A 15,990-nucleotide genomic window follows, 5' to 3' on the forward strand; every position below is an offset into this window, starting at 1 on the left:
TTGACTCTTCTAAACCCTAAGATTGTGAACCTTGAATTGAATCTCAACTCACAATTGAATGATTTAGTGAACCAATGTTGTTGGTAGAAGAGCGCCACAACCAAGATATATACTTGATTGACAAGTTCAAATTTGTGAGAACCCGTAAAACCCTAATTATTTTCCTAGGGTTTATTTCCCCTTAATTGCATGTTTTCTGCATTTTCGGGCCTAGGAATATTTTTCTAGTAGATTTTATGAGTAATTATAGTTTTTAGATGATTTTTTCTAGTATTTGTGAGTTTTTAGAAAATTAAGAATATATTTTGGACGTGGGACCCACTAGTGCGAAAAGTACGGCAAAATTCGGCCAATAAGGTTAAGTTTCGGATACTGGTGGAAATTTATCGAGTGTTAAGAGATAAGTAGAGGGTGACATGGCATTGATGTGAGAGGAACCAAGTGATAGGAAGGCATTAAATGAAGTGCCAAGTGGCACTATGTGATTGGTCCACTTGTTGGACATTTTTGACTTTTCTTATCATGGATTAAATATCTCAAAAATTGACTAAAAATTCATTCTTTCTTACCTCTTGTTGGCCGATTCTCTCTCTTGGACAAGGAAGAAAAACTTCTTCAATTTACAAGCTTCAAACTATCTCAATCTTCCATTCCAACCAATTAAACTTAGATTTGCTCCATAAAATCACTCCATTAGGTGCTAGTAAGTGACTTGGTGAAGTTGTTTTGAAGCTCTAAGGTGGCCAACCTCTCTATCTCTCTTAATTTCTTGGTAAGTGATGCTTGAACACCCTACTACACCTAATGATGGTTATATTATGCTTAGAAGTGGCTTGAGTGTTGGATTATATGATTTATTTCTTGGTTTGGCTTGATTTGGTGAAGTTTTCCATTTTATGATGAATTTTCTGGTTTCATATGATTTTGATGTTTTGGACTAGTATGATGGTTGGTAATAAGGGGCTTTGGCTCTAGTAGGTATGAATTGTTGTTAAATGCAATCAATTTTGGATTTGGAATGAAATGTGAAAAGTTAGGGTTCTTGAACCCCTATTCTGTCCGAAATTTTAGGTCATAGCTAGAGGCCGAATTGGACTTTGTTCAAAACATGAAAGTTGTAGGTATTGATGATTTTAGTGTGCCTACAAAATTTCAGGGCAATTGGACAAGTGTAGAGTGAGTTATGCCGTTTTTACTGTTGCTGTTTTTGGTGCACAGAATGTCCGAACTGCGATAGTAATTGCCTGTTTTGACTGGAATTGGTTTGGATTTTGAAGTTGGTGTCTTCTGAGGAAATATATCTGAATGTCTTAGCTAACATATGCCTTTGGAATTTCGGCATTTGGACTTGTATGGACTGAGATATACCGATTACAGTTTTCTGCGTTTTGCAAATCTGGTTTGGTAATTCTGGTTTGGTATTTGGCACTTTTGACCTAGTTGTGCTAGGATTTGGACTGAGAGGCCTTCTACATTGTTGTAGCCCTGTTTCATAGCTTTGAAACGGTGGGTCTTACACCCCTAACCGATAATTGTAGTGAGAGTTGTGCCATTACCGCATTATGACGTCAAAACCGGTTTTCTTATCAAGGCCAACATTAAAGCCTTTCTTAATTTCTGGTTTGCTTTCATGCTTGTATATGTTTATAAAACCCTATTGGGGTTGTGAATTGGTGTTGTTTATGGCTCGGTATGGTTTCTTGTTTTATGATATTGTGAGCTATGGAACGGCTCTTGACATGAAATGCTTATATGTGTGTTGTTGGGTTGTGATTGAAGAAAAATAATGAAGCCTTATGGCTGGAAAATTTGGTAAACACAAAGGGCATGCTGCCCGAATTTTTACTCGAGATTTAGAAAACTATATTCTCGACTTGAGTAAAGGTTAAGTATTTAACCCTTGAATTTCCATGCATGAAACCCTATTGGGCGATAATTGGTTTGACTTTATGACTCGTTATCGAGTCTTATGGTATTTGTTTACATGTTCTAGGGCGTGACGATAGCTCACGACATTCTCCTGACGGAAGTGCATGAAATAGCACTTAATTGATTGGTGAGTGTACTACTCACTTGTGTGCTATTATATGGCTTTGATATTTGAACTTGAGATGTTGTATGTTAATGGATTGATGTGAGAGTGTACTTTATCACTCTCACTTATTGTTTCACATGTTATTGAAAAGTTATTGGAAAGTTATTGGAAAGTTATATGAACTGATATATGAAATGAAATACATGACTTGATATCGATTGGACAAGTATCCAACGACTACAAATGTTATCATTGAGCTCAACCCCATTGGTAGTTGATTGAATCGAGCCGACAAGGGTTTGGTCGTGACAATTAATGAGCCTTGGGTAAAGTTATAAGGAATCTTGTAGTATGAGAGACTCTTGATTCCGGTATACTCGAGTAATACCACAGTGCAAGTGTTTGGAGTGCGGGCCCGGTAGGGGGATGTTTGGTGGAAGGAATGGGAGAGAAGAGGAGTCTACAGTTGGTTACTTTTCAAACATTGACGGAGAGTCAATGAGACCGATCAAGAATTCAAACGAGGAAAAGGGCTCTTGAGAGCCACCCGTATCCTTTTATCCTCATTATTAATGTGTGGCTTTATTTATTTTGGTAAATTGGACTGTTAAGCTTGATGTATCCATGAACTTGGTTGCTTGAGTTGTATTCTCACTGGGCAATTAGCTCACCCCGTTCCTTTTGTTTTCCTTACAGGAATATGACTCTTTTGGAATGAATTTTGATAAATGGTTGCCAAATGAACTAGATGAATGACTCTTTTGTATTGTATATAAAATAGGACCCTAAATGTATCATTAGGGCCGTTTTCACTTTTGTTTTGGCAAACCATATATGTAGTGACTTTTGTATCACTTTTAAATGTCATTTTGGTTTGTAAAGGCTAAATGTTATGGGGTATATGTAATTCGATGTTTGGTTGGGTTCGGACGAGTCGGTTACTATTCATGGCCGACTCCGGGTTTCATTTTCTTTTATTTTGGGTTATTTTGCCCTTTTGCCTTATTTACGCGCGTTATAAGTTCCGGAACGTGAAAGATCGCTCTAATCTGATCCGTAGTCCTGGCGAGAGCTGAGCAGGCAGTCCGCTAACCTCTTTGGTTCGCCTTAGGGGAAAGTGGGGCTGTTACAAAATTAAATAACTTAAGAAAACTCTCAAGTATTCAAGAAAAACTCTCTTGGACAAGAGAAGTGAATAAAACTCACAATTTTGATGTAAAATCTGATTCCTAAAAATCGTTTAAGGGTTTAGGCTTATTTATAGCCTTACATGGATTCAAAACCATAATGTGCTTTGAAATTGTCTAGAAATCCTAATGTGATTTGGAATCACTTATTTTTCTAAAACTAGCAACTAGAAATTCGGCCACTTAAGAACAAAATCTGACCAAATTATTTAGCTCCAATAAACAACTAAATTAGCAAGAAAAATTGACGATTAAACCCTTGCTTAACAACACCAAATAAATGACCAATCTTCCCAAACAATTAAACCAACTAACTTTGAACTTCAAGAACTCAAGCAGTGAGGACTTGCAAAATTCTCCATATTTTCTTAAAATTCCCTTTTATTTTGAATAAATTACTTTATAATATCTTTACTACTCATTTACTCCCTCAATAGTTGTAATAAATAATAGAATCAAGAGTTTTACCTTTACTTTTATACTTAGGGTAAACTAGAGTTTTTGCGTATTTTGGTAGTGTGATTAATTGGTGAGGTGTGTGTACTAAATTTGGTGGTTAAGAGTGAGTATTAGATAAGAGGAAGTGTGTGATTAGAAGTGCTATTAATAAGTTAGTGAATCATAAGTTAAAACACAAGTACGCGAGAGTTAAGGAAAATCGGCTTGAACCGACGTGCATCGTTTGCTACCGATCAAATACACCACTTGACCACTACTTTATTGTCCTAATCCTCTTGTTATTATTTGAGCTAATCAGGCCTAAAATATCCTTTAAAGCAGCTGAAATTCTTGACTCAAGAAAGGGGAGAAAAGAAAAAAAAAATAAGAAGCCATCTTGTGGTGCCAAGTGTTGGCAATCTAAAGATGGTTGACCAAGCTAATTTCTTTCCTTCTTATCTTACATTTTGGCTAAGTTTCTTTCACTTTGTGCTTGTCTTGGCCGAGAGCTTGAAGGGAAAAATAAGAGAGGAAAACTTTCAATTCCAACCTTTATTCTAGCTTTATTTGAGTTGAATTACCAAATCTAAACCGATTAAACCTTCATCTTGGTGCTTATGAAGCTAGGAGTGGTGAAAGTCTTGGGAGAAAGAGCTTGGTTCTTCACTTTCTTCAAGTGTTTTAGAAGGTATAAGTATAAAACTTCCTTTTTCTTTCTTATTTTAGCAAAATATGGAGTAGAACCTTTGAATCTTGGAATATATTGAATGATACTCTAGTTTTGGTGTTGATTATGAAATTTCAGCTAGGGTTTGGTAATTTTTTTTAAGCCTTGATTATGTTGTTTAGCTATCAAATGTTTGTATTGAGGTTGGATAAGGAATTTGTGAGATGATTAGTGGCTTGATTGTGATTTTTAGTCTTAAAAGATGAATTTTTAGCTTTGCCAAGAAATTTCCAGCTTTGATATTGGATGGTTACTTGTTGGAAATGATTTATCATTTGATGGTTTTAAGCCTAGATGAAGAGCTATATTGATATGCTTGTTGTGGTGTTTGAATTGGGTTGATTTGAGGAAAAACAATGAAGCCTTAAGGCTGGAAAAATGAGTAAAAACAAGGGGAAACGCTGCCCAAATTTTCTTCCATAGGATAAGCGAGCGAAATTGGAACTTGAGTGGCGATTCGTGGTTGAATTGAACTTGAATTGTTAGAGAATGCAAGTTTCCTTTAGTAGAAGTATATAAGCTGAAATTTTGCCAAATCTCCTACCCTTTAAAAGACGAAACTAGCGACCACTAGAAATACGTTTTCCTAGTCTTTTAAACCAATTTGCGAACTTAAAAGTTTTAATCTCTTTTTTATCAAAACCAAAAAAACGAGTATGAATTTTCTAGAGTTTGATAAGTAAAATGAATACTACTTAAGTGAGTTTCATTTACTAGATTTTCTTTAAGCAAAACTCCTATAGTTTGAACCCTAATTGATTTTAAACTGTTAAATGGTATTTTATCGCAAATTTGGACTCCAATCAGGGAGTTGCACCTGAATGTGGTTTTGAAACGCACTAAGCCATTGGTGAGTGCTTCGAAGTGCATGATTGAACTTGATACTTGATTTAAATGCATTACCAACGTGATCGAATAATATTTAATTGGTTTGATCGGGCAAGGGTGTACTTTATCGCACTTGCCCTAATGTGATATATTCTTGTTCATTGGTTGTTATTGACTTGATATACATGTATATGACTTGCATACTGTTTGGAATTCTTGAAACCCTGTGGCTAGTTAATCGAGTCGAGCCGGCAAGGGCCTGGTCGATTAGATAACGAACCGTAGGTCTCTAGTTTTGTCGAGTGGAGTATTATCTCCTCGACTAATTGGTATGCTCGAGTATTACCACCAATGTTTATCTTGGAGTTCGGGGCCGTTAAGGGGTTTGATTGGTGGACGGAGATTGGAGTTAAGTGGTGTACTACTGGACTGGTTACTTTACTTGATACTTGACGGAGTGTCAACTACTACTTGATCAAACTATGGTGGAGCTAGTTTACAAAAGTGACTGTATCCTTTTACTTGAAATGTTGAATACTTAATGATTGGCTATACGAAGTGTTATTACTCATTTTTTGACTTGTTATGCTCGCCACTTTGATACTTTCACTTTTAATTAATGGTCAACTTGCTATTTGGAACCTCACTGAGCTTTATCTCACTCTATTAGTTTTTTTTCCTTACAGGGGGTACGAGCGAGGGCGTGAGGCTAGTACAGGCTAGCATAGTCTAGTTTTTGAAATTTTGACCATTGTACTCGCGCTAATGCTCAATTAGGGTTGAATGTATCTGGAACTCATATCTTTTGTTTTGTTTGGGATTGTATGAATGTTTGAGATAGAAATGAATGTAAATGTACGTTCCAAGTTTGGGAACTATTATTTCATTGACTCTTGAGATTGTAAACTATTTTACTTGAAATAAGTGAGCGAGTCCTGGCGAGAGTTGGGCAGGCGATCCGCTAAACCCTGGGGTACACTCTAGGGGGAGGTAGAGTCGTCACAAGTGATATTAGAGCCTAAGTTTGAATTGGTCTAGGTAGATTAAGTGATTTATACATGATACAGCTTGAGTATTATTGTTTAAGTGTGAAACCTTAGAGAATAGGTGCTTGTTTTGGGGTTGTTTGTTTAAATTGCTTATTCTTGCACTGTTACTTGTACTGTAGGCAATGGAAGGAAATGGCGAGAATGGGAATGCCGAACGACCTTGGCGAGTACTTACCTACCAGGAGCATCCCGGAGGGCCTGTATGTCGATGGGCTCCAGGATGTAGGGTCCAACACTGTGACTGCTGGTGGACCTATTCCTACCCTAATAGGGTAGCTCTTGCTATAGCCGATGAGAGGAGACAATTAGGTAGTGCCAATCGTAGATGCCAGAAGGAGATTGAGCGTCTGCAGGCTGTATTGAAGATGCAAGCAGCTAGGATCGGTGAGCTTGAGACTTATATTCTTGAGGAGCAAGAGCGAACTAATGCCTTTTGAAAGCAGGCTCAGGAGGCTAATGGTCGCCTTGCTCGAGTAGTAAGAGAAGTAAGATACCGAACCGATAATATTTTTACTGAGTGTGGGGCTCTGGTGGGGGAAGTAGTACAGAACTTGGCTGAGGGAGGTCAAGGGAACGCTGCCCCTAGTGATCTCGAGAAGGATCCTGAGAAGGATCCCGAAGAGGAGGCAGAGTCGGTCAGATCGGTGATTGACTAGACTAGGGATTTAGGGTTTCGAGGGATTTCGTGAGGTAGTTAGGGACATAGTTGAGAGTGACACGTCACCTTTTGTTTTTGATATTGACGTGTTAAGGTTGATATACATAGTATTTGCTTTTTATTCTATGTCCCTTGGCTGTTATCAGCTCTTGACTTGATTATATTCGCATGTATAGTACTCCATGACTGGTTATGTGGTTTATTTTGATATGTATATAAAGAAAATGTTTATTTTAAACGTGTTTTATTGCCTTTACTTTATGATTTAGAAATGTTTTTATTGAGCTTTATAGCCACTTTATTTTGCTTATATCTATATAATCTATTATCCAAAAGAAGCATGGAAGGCAGGAGAAGTCAGGACCATGGAACTACCCAAGGACGCGGTTCTAGCCGTGGCCGTGAGGTTAGACAGACACAAGAACCAGTACAAGAACCGAGAGAGGAGAGAGGTGCAACAGTTGAGCCACAACCTGGATCCCGAGCCAAAGGAGAGGATCAGGTGGCAACGACCATCCAACAAATGACCAATATTCTCTCTCATTTAGTAGAACAACAGGGTCAAACCCCTGTAAATCAGCCTAGAGACCTTGAAGTAGGGGAAGATAGGGCCCTAGAATGATTCCAAAACTTTTACCCTCCCAAGTTTTTTGGAGGACCGAATCCTGAGGTAGCTGAGAGATGGTTGGAGACGATGATTAATATTTTTGCTGCTTTAAACTATATGGAGGAAAGACAGGTGCATTTTGTTGTATTTCAATTTGAGGGACCAGTCAGAGTCTGGTGGAATGTAATTAGGGCCAAGTGAGAGAGAGGGGGGATAGCATGGACCTGGTTGAATTTCGTGTGGGAGTTTAACGAGAAATATCTCCCACCAATAGTCCAGGAGAAGAGAGAGGACAATTTTATTAAGCTCCGTCAAGGAACCCTAAGTGTATCTGAGTATGAGACTCAGTTCACCAAGTTATCCAAGTTTACTCCCGAATTGATAGCTACGGAGTAAAGGAGGGTGAGGCGGTTCGTGCAGGGGCTAAATGTAGAAATACAAGAAGCCTTGGCAGCGGCACAAATTAATACCTTCACGGAGGTTCTGGAGAAACCCCAAAGGATAGAAATCGTACGAGCGCAAGCGAAGGCCTTTCATGCAAAGAAGAGGGGTGCACCTAGTGAAAGTCAGGGGCAGGTACAAGGTGATCGGGGTATGCCACTTCCTAAAGTGGGTCGAGAAGCTGGCGGTGGAAGAATGTCAGGGACATCTAGAGGAGTTACTCCAAGAGGAGCCCTAGATGGAAGAGGACAGGCGAGAGGTGCCTCGCAAGGAGGCCAGACATCCGCCCCTCGAGTATCTTTTGCGTACTGTGGAAAATCCAACCACACTAAGAATAACTACTGGTGAAAGGCTCGAAAGTACTTGAGGTGTGGAAGTACTAAGCATCAGATCGCCAATTGCCCACTGATTAGTGATGCCCAACCAGCTAGAAAATCAAACCCTAAACCGACCAATATAAGAGGGACCAGGCCAAGGGTGCCAGCTGCAGTGTACGCCTTGGACCAACAATCGGTACCTGAAACATCGGAGGTAGTGAAAGCTAAGATTCCTATTTTCCATCGTTTGGCCAAGATTTTGATAGACCCTGGTGCAATTCATTCTTTTTTTAGCCCTACTTTTATGTGTGGAATTGATGTGAAGGCCGAGAGGCTACCATATGACCTAGAAGTTAGAACATCTACGGGTAATTAATCTTTACTTGCTAATGAGGTGTATAGAAACTGTGACATTTGGGTTAGTGAGCGGAAATTAATAGTTGACCTTATAAGTCTAACCATTAAGAGGTATGACGTTATTATAGGGATGGACTGGCTAGCTTGTTATCATACTCGAGTAGATTGTCACACAAAGATGGTTGAGTTTTGCATACCTAGTGAGGCGACTTTAAAACTAGATGTAAGAGGTATTCTAGCCTCATCTGCCCTTATTTCGGGAATTAGGATTAGAAAATTGCTAAATAATGGGGCACGGGGGTATCTAATTTTTCTAGTTAATACCCCAGGAGAAAAGGGTAAATTAGAAGAGATGCCGGTGATAAGTGAATATCCAGATGTATTCCCGGACGAATTGATATCATTGCCACTCGAGAGAGAAATTAACTTTAAGATTGACCTAACACCTGAAACTACTCCCATCTCAAAAACCCCTTATCGGATGGTGTCCGCTGAATTTAAGGAGTTGAAATTTCAATTGCAAGACTTGCTAGAATAGGGATTTTATACATGAGAGCGAGTCACCTTGGGGCGCTCCAGTGCTTTTTGTCAATAAGAAGGACGGTAGTTTGAGGTTGTGTATTGATTATCGATGGTTGAATGCAGTGACCATTAAGAATAAATATCCTTTGCCCCACATTGACGAGTTATTCGACCAACTACAAGAGGTTGTGGTGTTTTCCAACTTAGATTTTCGACAAGGGTATTACCAATTGAGAATTAGGAAGGAGAATATGCCCAAAACTGCCTTTAACACTCGATATGGGCATTACGAGTTTGCAGTGATGCCTTTTGGCTTAACCAATGCCCCAGCTGCATTCATAGATTTAGTGCATCGGGTGTTTAACCCTTATTTGGATAGGTTCGTGGTGGTGTTTTTTGATGACATTCTGATGTATTTTAAGACAAAAGAGGAGCATGAACAACACTTGAGAATAGTATTGCAAACCCTAAAAAAGCACCAGTTGTTTGCCAAGTTTAGTAAGTGCGAGTTCTGGCTAGAGAAGGTATCGTTTCTAGGCCATATAATCTCAAAAGACGGACTTATCGTAGATCCGGTTAAAGTTGAAGTGGTTGCCAAATGGAAACGGCCGGAGAATCCTACTGAGTTTCGAAGCTTTTTGGGTCTAACGAGATATTACCATCGGTTTATAAAGAATTTCTAAAGGATTGCGGGACCCCTAACGAATTTGACAAAGAAACAAGGAAAATATATTTGGGATGTTAAGTGTGAGACTAGTTTCCAGGAGTTTAAGAAGCGATTGACCATGGCACCAGTGTTGGCTTTGCCAAATGGGAAGGATAGCTATACGGTTTATACCGACGCTTCGAGAGAAGAATTGGGGGGTGTTTTAATGCAAAATAGGAATGTAATTGCCTATCGGAAGTTAAAATCTCATGAGCAGAATTATCCAACCCATGATTTAGAACTCGCAGCTGTTGTGTTTGCTTTGAAAAAATGGCCGCATGATTTGTATGGAGTGACATTTGAGGTATATACAGACCATAAGAGTCTTAAATACTTATTCTCCCAGAAGGAGCTAAATCTAAGACAACGTCGGTGGGTGGAGTTCTTAGAAGATTACGATTGTACCATTATTTACTATCCACGAAAGGCCAATGTTATAGCAGATGCTTTAAGTCGGAAGGCTCAATTAGCAGGTTTAATGGTAGGAAAGTGGAGCCTGTTAGAAAATGTTTGTGAATGGAACCCTCATCTTGAGCCGCATAAAGTTATTTTTGAAAATATTGAGATGAAGTCGACAATATTGGATAGAATTAAAGAGGGTCAAAAGAAAGAGCCAACAATACAAAAGTGGGTGAAAAGAGTGAAGAAAGGAGAATTATCTGATTTTAACCTAGGTCCTGATGGGATTCTAAGGTTTCGAAATCGCGTTTTTGTACCAAAGGATGAGGAACTGAAAAGGGAGATTTTGGAAGAATCTCACCGCTCTAGATATACGGTGCATCCAAATAGTAGTAAGATGTACCAGAATATCAAAAGTCTGTATTAGTGGGACAATATGAAAGCGAAGATTGCTCAGTTTGTACAAAAGTGCCTTACGTGTCAACAAGTAAAAGCTAAGTATCAAAAACCGTCAGTCTGTTACAGCCTTTAGAGATACTTGAATGGAAATGGGAGCACATAACGATGGATTTTGTATCTGGGCTTTCACGAACTCAAAGGGGTCATGATGCAATTTGTGGGATAATGGACCGATTAACTAAGACTGCATATTTTCTGCCAATTAATATGAAATATTCTTTGGAGAAACTTGCCAAACTCTATATGAATGAAGTTGTGAGGTTACATGGGGTACCAGTGAGCATAGTATCAGATAGAGACCCTAGATTTGTATTCCGCTTTTGGCAAAAGTTACAAGAGGTTTTAGGAACTAAGTTGAACTATAGTACGGCCTATCATCCTCAAACCGATGGATAGTCAGAGAGAAACATCCAAACTCTTGAGGATATGTTGAGAACTTGTATTGTAGATTTTGGAGGGAGTTGGAGCCAATATTTGACACTGGTTGAGTTCGCATATAACAACAGTTATTACTCGTCTATTCAAATGGCCCCATATGAAGCACTTTATGGACGAAGATGTCGATCACCGATCTATTGGGATGAAGTAGGAGAGAGGATGATTATAGATCCGGTAACAATACCGTGGGTTGAGAAAACCTATGAAAGGGTAAAAGTGATGCGTCAGATGATTCAAACGGCCCGAAGTCGACAAAAGAGTTATGCCGACCATCGAAAAAAGGATTTGGAGTTTGAAGTAGGGGACAAAGTATTTCTTAAGGTTACTTCACTGAAGAGAAAGATCAAGGCAGGAAAGCAAAAGAAGTTGCAACCAAGATATATAGGACCTTTTAGTATACTTCAACGAATAGGAAAGGTGGCTTATCGACTAGAGTTACTAGCTAGTTTATCTCGAATCCATGATGTTTTCCATGTTTCTTTACTTGAGAAATATCACCCGGATCCGACTCATGTTTTGCCACCAGAAGGTATTGAGCTTCACGAGTTTTTGACCTATGAGGAACGACCTATTCGAATACTAGATCGGAATGTGAAGGACTTGAGAAATAAGTAGATTCCACTGGTTAAAGTTCTATGAAAATATCATGAGGTGTAGGAAACAACTTGGGAGTTAGAGACAAACATGCAAGAGAAGTACCCTGAACTATTTACGAATAAAGGTATGAATTTCGAGGTCGAAATTCTTTTAAGAGGGAGAGAGTGTGAGGACTTGCAAAATTCTCCACATTTTTTTAAAATTCCCTTTTATTTTGAATAAATTACTTTATAATATCTTTACTACTCATTTACTCCCTCAATAGTTGTAATAAATAATAGAATCAAGAGTTTTACCTTTACTTTTGTAGTTAGAGTAAACTAGAGTTTTTGCGTAGTGTGATTAATTGGTGAGGTGTTTGTACTAAATTTGGTGGTTAAGAGTGACTAATAGATAAGAGGAAATGTGTGATTAGAAGTGCTATTAATAAGTTAGTGAATCATAAGTTGAAACACAAGCACGTGAGAGTTAAGGAAAATCAGTTTGAACCGACGTGCACCGTTTGCTACCGATCGAATACACCACTTGACCACTACTTTATTGCCCTAATCCTCTTGTTTTTATTTGAGCTAATCAGCTCTAAAATATCCCTTAAAGCAGCCGAAATTCTTGACTCAAGAAAAGGGAGAAAAGAAAAAAAAATAAGAAGCCATCTTGTGGTGACAAGTGTTGGCAATCTAAAGATGGTTGACCAAACTAATTTCTTTCCTTCTTATCTTGCATTTTGGCTAAGTTTCCTTCACTTTGTGCTTGTCTTGGCCAAGAGCTTGAAGGGAAAAACAAGAGAGGAAAACTTTCAATTCCAACCTTGATTCTAGCATTGTTTGAGTTGAATCACCAAATCTAAACCGATTAAACCTTCATCTTGGTGCTTAGGAAGCTAGGAATGGTGAAAGTCTTGAGAGAAAGAGCTTGGTTCTTCACTTTTTTCAAGTGTTTTGGAAGGTATAAATCTAAAACTTCCTTTTTCTTTCTTATTTTAATATACAGTAGAAGCTTTGAATCTTGGAATATATTGAATGATACTCTAGTTTTGGTGTTGATTATGAAATTTCAGCTAGGGTTTGGTAATTTTTTTTAGCCTTGATTATGTTGTTTAGCTATCAAATGTTGGTATTGAGCTTGGATATGGAATTTGTGAGATGATTAGTGGCTTGATTGTGATTTTTAGCCTTAAAAGATGAATTTTTAGCTTTGTAAAGAAATTTTCAGCTTTGATCTTGGATGGTTACTTGTTGGAAATGAGTTATCATTTGATGGTTTTAAGCCTAGATGAAGAGCTATATTGATATTTTTGTTGTGGTGTTTGAATTGGGTTGATTTGAGGAAAAACAATGTAGCCTTAATGGCTGGAAAAATGAGTAAAAACAAGGGGAAATGCTGCCCAAATTTTCTTTCGTAGGATAAGCGAGCGAAATTGGAACTTGAGCGGCGATTCTTGGTTGAATTGAACTTGAATTGTTACAGTATGCAAGTTTCCTTTAGTAGAGGTATATAAGCTGAAATTTTGCCATATCTCATACCCTTTAAAAGATGAAAGTAGCGACCACTAGAAATATGTTTTCCTCGTCTTTTAGACCAATTTGCGAATTTAAAAGTTTTAATCGCTTCTTTATCAAAGCCAAAAGAGTGAGTATGAATTTTCTAGGGTTTGATAAGTAAAATGAATACTACTTAAGTGAGTTTCATTTACTTGATTTTCTTTAAGCGAAACTCCTATAGTTTGAATTCTAATTGATTTTAAACCGCTAAATGATATTTTATCGCAGATTTGAACTCCAATCAGGGAGTTGCACCTGAACGTGGTTTTAAAATGCACTAAGCCATTGGTGAGTGCTTCCAAGTGCATGATTGAACTTGATGCTTGATTTAAATGCTTTACCAACGTGATCGGATAATATTTGATTGGTTTGGTCGGGTAAGGGTGTACTTTATCGCACTTGCCCTAATGTAATATATTCTTGTTCATTGGTTGCTATTGACTTGATATACATGTATATGACTTGCATACTGTCTGGAATCCCTATGGCTAGTTAATCGAGTCGAGCCGGCAAGGGTCTGGTCGATTAGATAACGAACCCTGGGTATTTAGTTTTGTCGTGTGGAGTGTTATCTCCTCGACTAATTGGTATGCTCGAGTATTACCACCAGTGTTTATCTTGGAGTTCGGGTTCGGTAAGGGGTTTGATTAGTAGATGGAGATTGGAGTTAAGTGGTGTACTACTGGATTGGTTACTTTTCTTGATAGTTGACGGAGTGTCAACTACTACTTGATCAAGTTATGGTGGAGCTAGTTTGTAAAAGCGACTGTATCCTTTTACTTGAAATGTTGAATACTTAATGATTGGATATACGAAGTGTTATTGCTCATTTTCTTGACTTGTTAGGCTCGCCACTTTGATACTTTCACTTTTAATTAATGGTCAACTTGCTATTTGGAACTTCACTGAGTTTTAACTCACTCTATTAGTTTTGTTTTCCTTACAGGGGGTACGAGCGAGGGCGTGAGACTAGTACAGGCTAGCATAGTCTAGTTTTTGAAATTTTGGCGATTGTACTGGCGCTAATGCTCAATTAGGGTTGAATGTATCTGAAAGTCATATCTTTTGTTTTGTTTGGGATTGTATGAATGTTTGAGATAGAAATGAATGTAAATGTACATTCCAAGTTTGGAAACTGTTATTTCATTGACTCTTGAGGTTGTAAACTATTTCACTTGATGTAAATGAGCGAGTGTGACGCCCCGAAAAGTATGAGTGTGAGAACCCGAAAATTTTCTAATTTTCTAGGGTTTATTTTATTTAATCGCCCGCCTTTTCTACATTTTCTTTATTAGAAAAATTCCTCAGATAAAGTTTATGAGCAAAGATAGTTTTAAAATGATTTTTCTAGTATCGGTTAGTTTTTGAGAAATTAAAAGCGTATTTTGGACGTGGGACCCGCTAGTGCGGTAAATGCATTATATTTTTTACAACTTGTTGGAATTTTGTATTAAGTGATATTATTTTACAAGGTGTTAAGATATTTGTATTGGAGAGACAAAAAAAGATAAGTTTTAAACCAAAAGGTGACAAGTGTCACCATAAGATTAAGTCTTGGACTTTGACTTACTATTCAACCTTTTACCATTTACCATAATAACTTCAAAAATTGACCAAAATATCTTCATTTCTAAGCTTCATATGGCCGGCCACCTTCAAGCAATAAGGGAAGAAAAGCTCTCCAATTTCTTTGCTCCAAGCTTGCTTAATCTTCACTTTTAACCGTTTAATTTTAGTTTTACTCCATAAAAACTCTTCTCTTGGTAGGATTAAGGTTCTTGGTGAAGTGATTTGGAAGATTTAAGTGCAAGGTTGCTCCATCTCTTTGGTTACTAAGGTGAGTTGAGAAGGACCCCTCTCCTCCCTCTAATGATGTGTAATTCATGATTGGTGGTTGTATAAGATGCAAATTTATGGATTAAATCTTGATTTTGGTTGAATTGGTGAGTTTTATAATTATTGTGGATTTTTCTGTTTTCATATGGATATGATTATGGGGTCATGTATGATGATTGGAAATGATGTTTAAGGACTCTATGAGGTGGAAAAAGTGATTAATTGCAACCAATTTCTGTTTTGGACCAAAAATTGAAAAGTGAGGGTTTTGTGATGAACATTCTGTCCGAATTTTTAGGTCCTAGATAGAGTCCGAATTGGCCTTGGCTCAAAACATGAAAGTTGTAGGTATTGATGTTTTAAGGGTGCCTGTAAAATTTCAGGTCAATTGGAGTAGTGTAGAATGAGATAAGCCGAAATTACTATTGCTGTTCTGGGTTCATCAGGATGTTAGAACTGCGTCTGAAATGGGTTGTTTTGACTGGAATTTTTTTGGATTTGGGTGTTGAGGTCTTCTGATGAAATGTAGCTTGATATCCTAGCTACCATATGCCTTTGGAATTTCTGCATTTGGACCTGTTTAGACTGAGTTGTACTGATTACAGCATAGTGTAATTTGTAAACCTGCAATTACGGTTCTGGTTTGTTATTTGGCATATTTGACTTAGTTGTGCTGGGATTTGGACTGAGTGACCTTCTGCAATGTTATATGATGGATGATTTCTGAGCCGTGGAGGTGAGTGACCCTAAACTATTTCCAAAGTACTTGTGAAATGTTTCTTGCATTATGTACTCGATTGCATATCATGCGTGCTTGCATGTGAATTCATGACATGATTTGGCTTCAA

Source organism: Coffea eugenioides, chromosome 5 (genome assembly GCF_003713205.1).
Source record: "Coffea eugenioides isolate CCC68of chromosome 5, Ceug_1.0, whole genome shotgun sequence".
In the NCBI taxonomy this organism is placed as follows: Eukaryota; Viridiplantae; Streptophyta; class Magnoliopsida; order Gentianales; family Rubiaceae; genus Coffea; species Coffea eugenioides.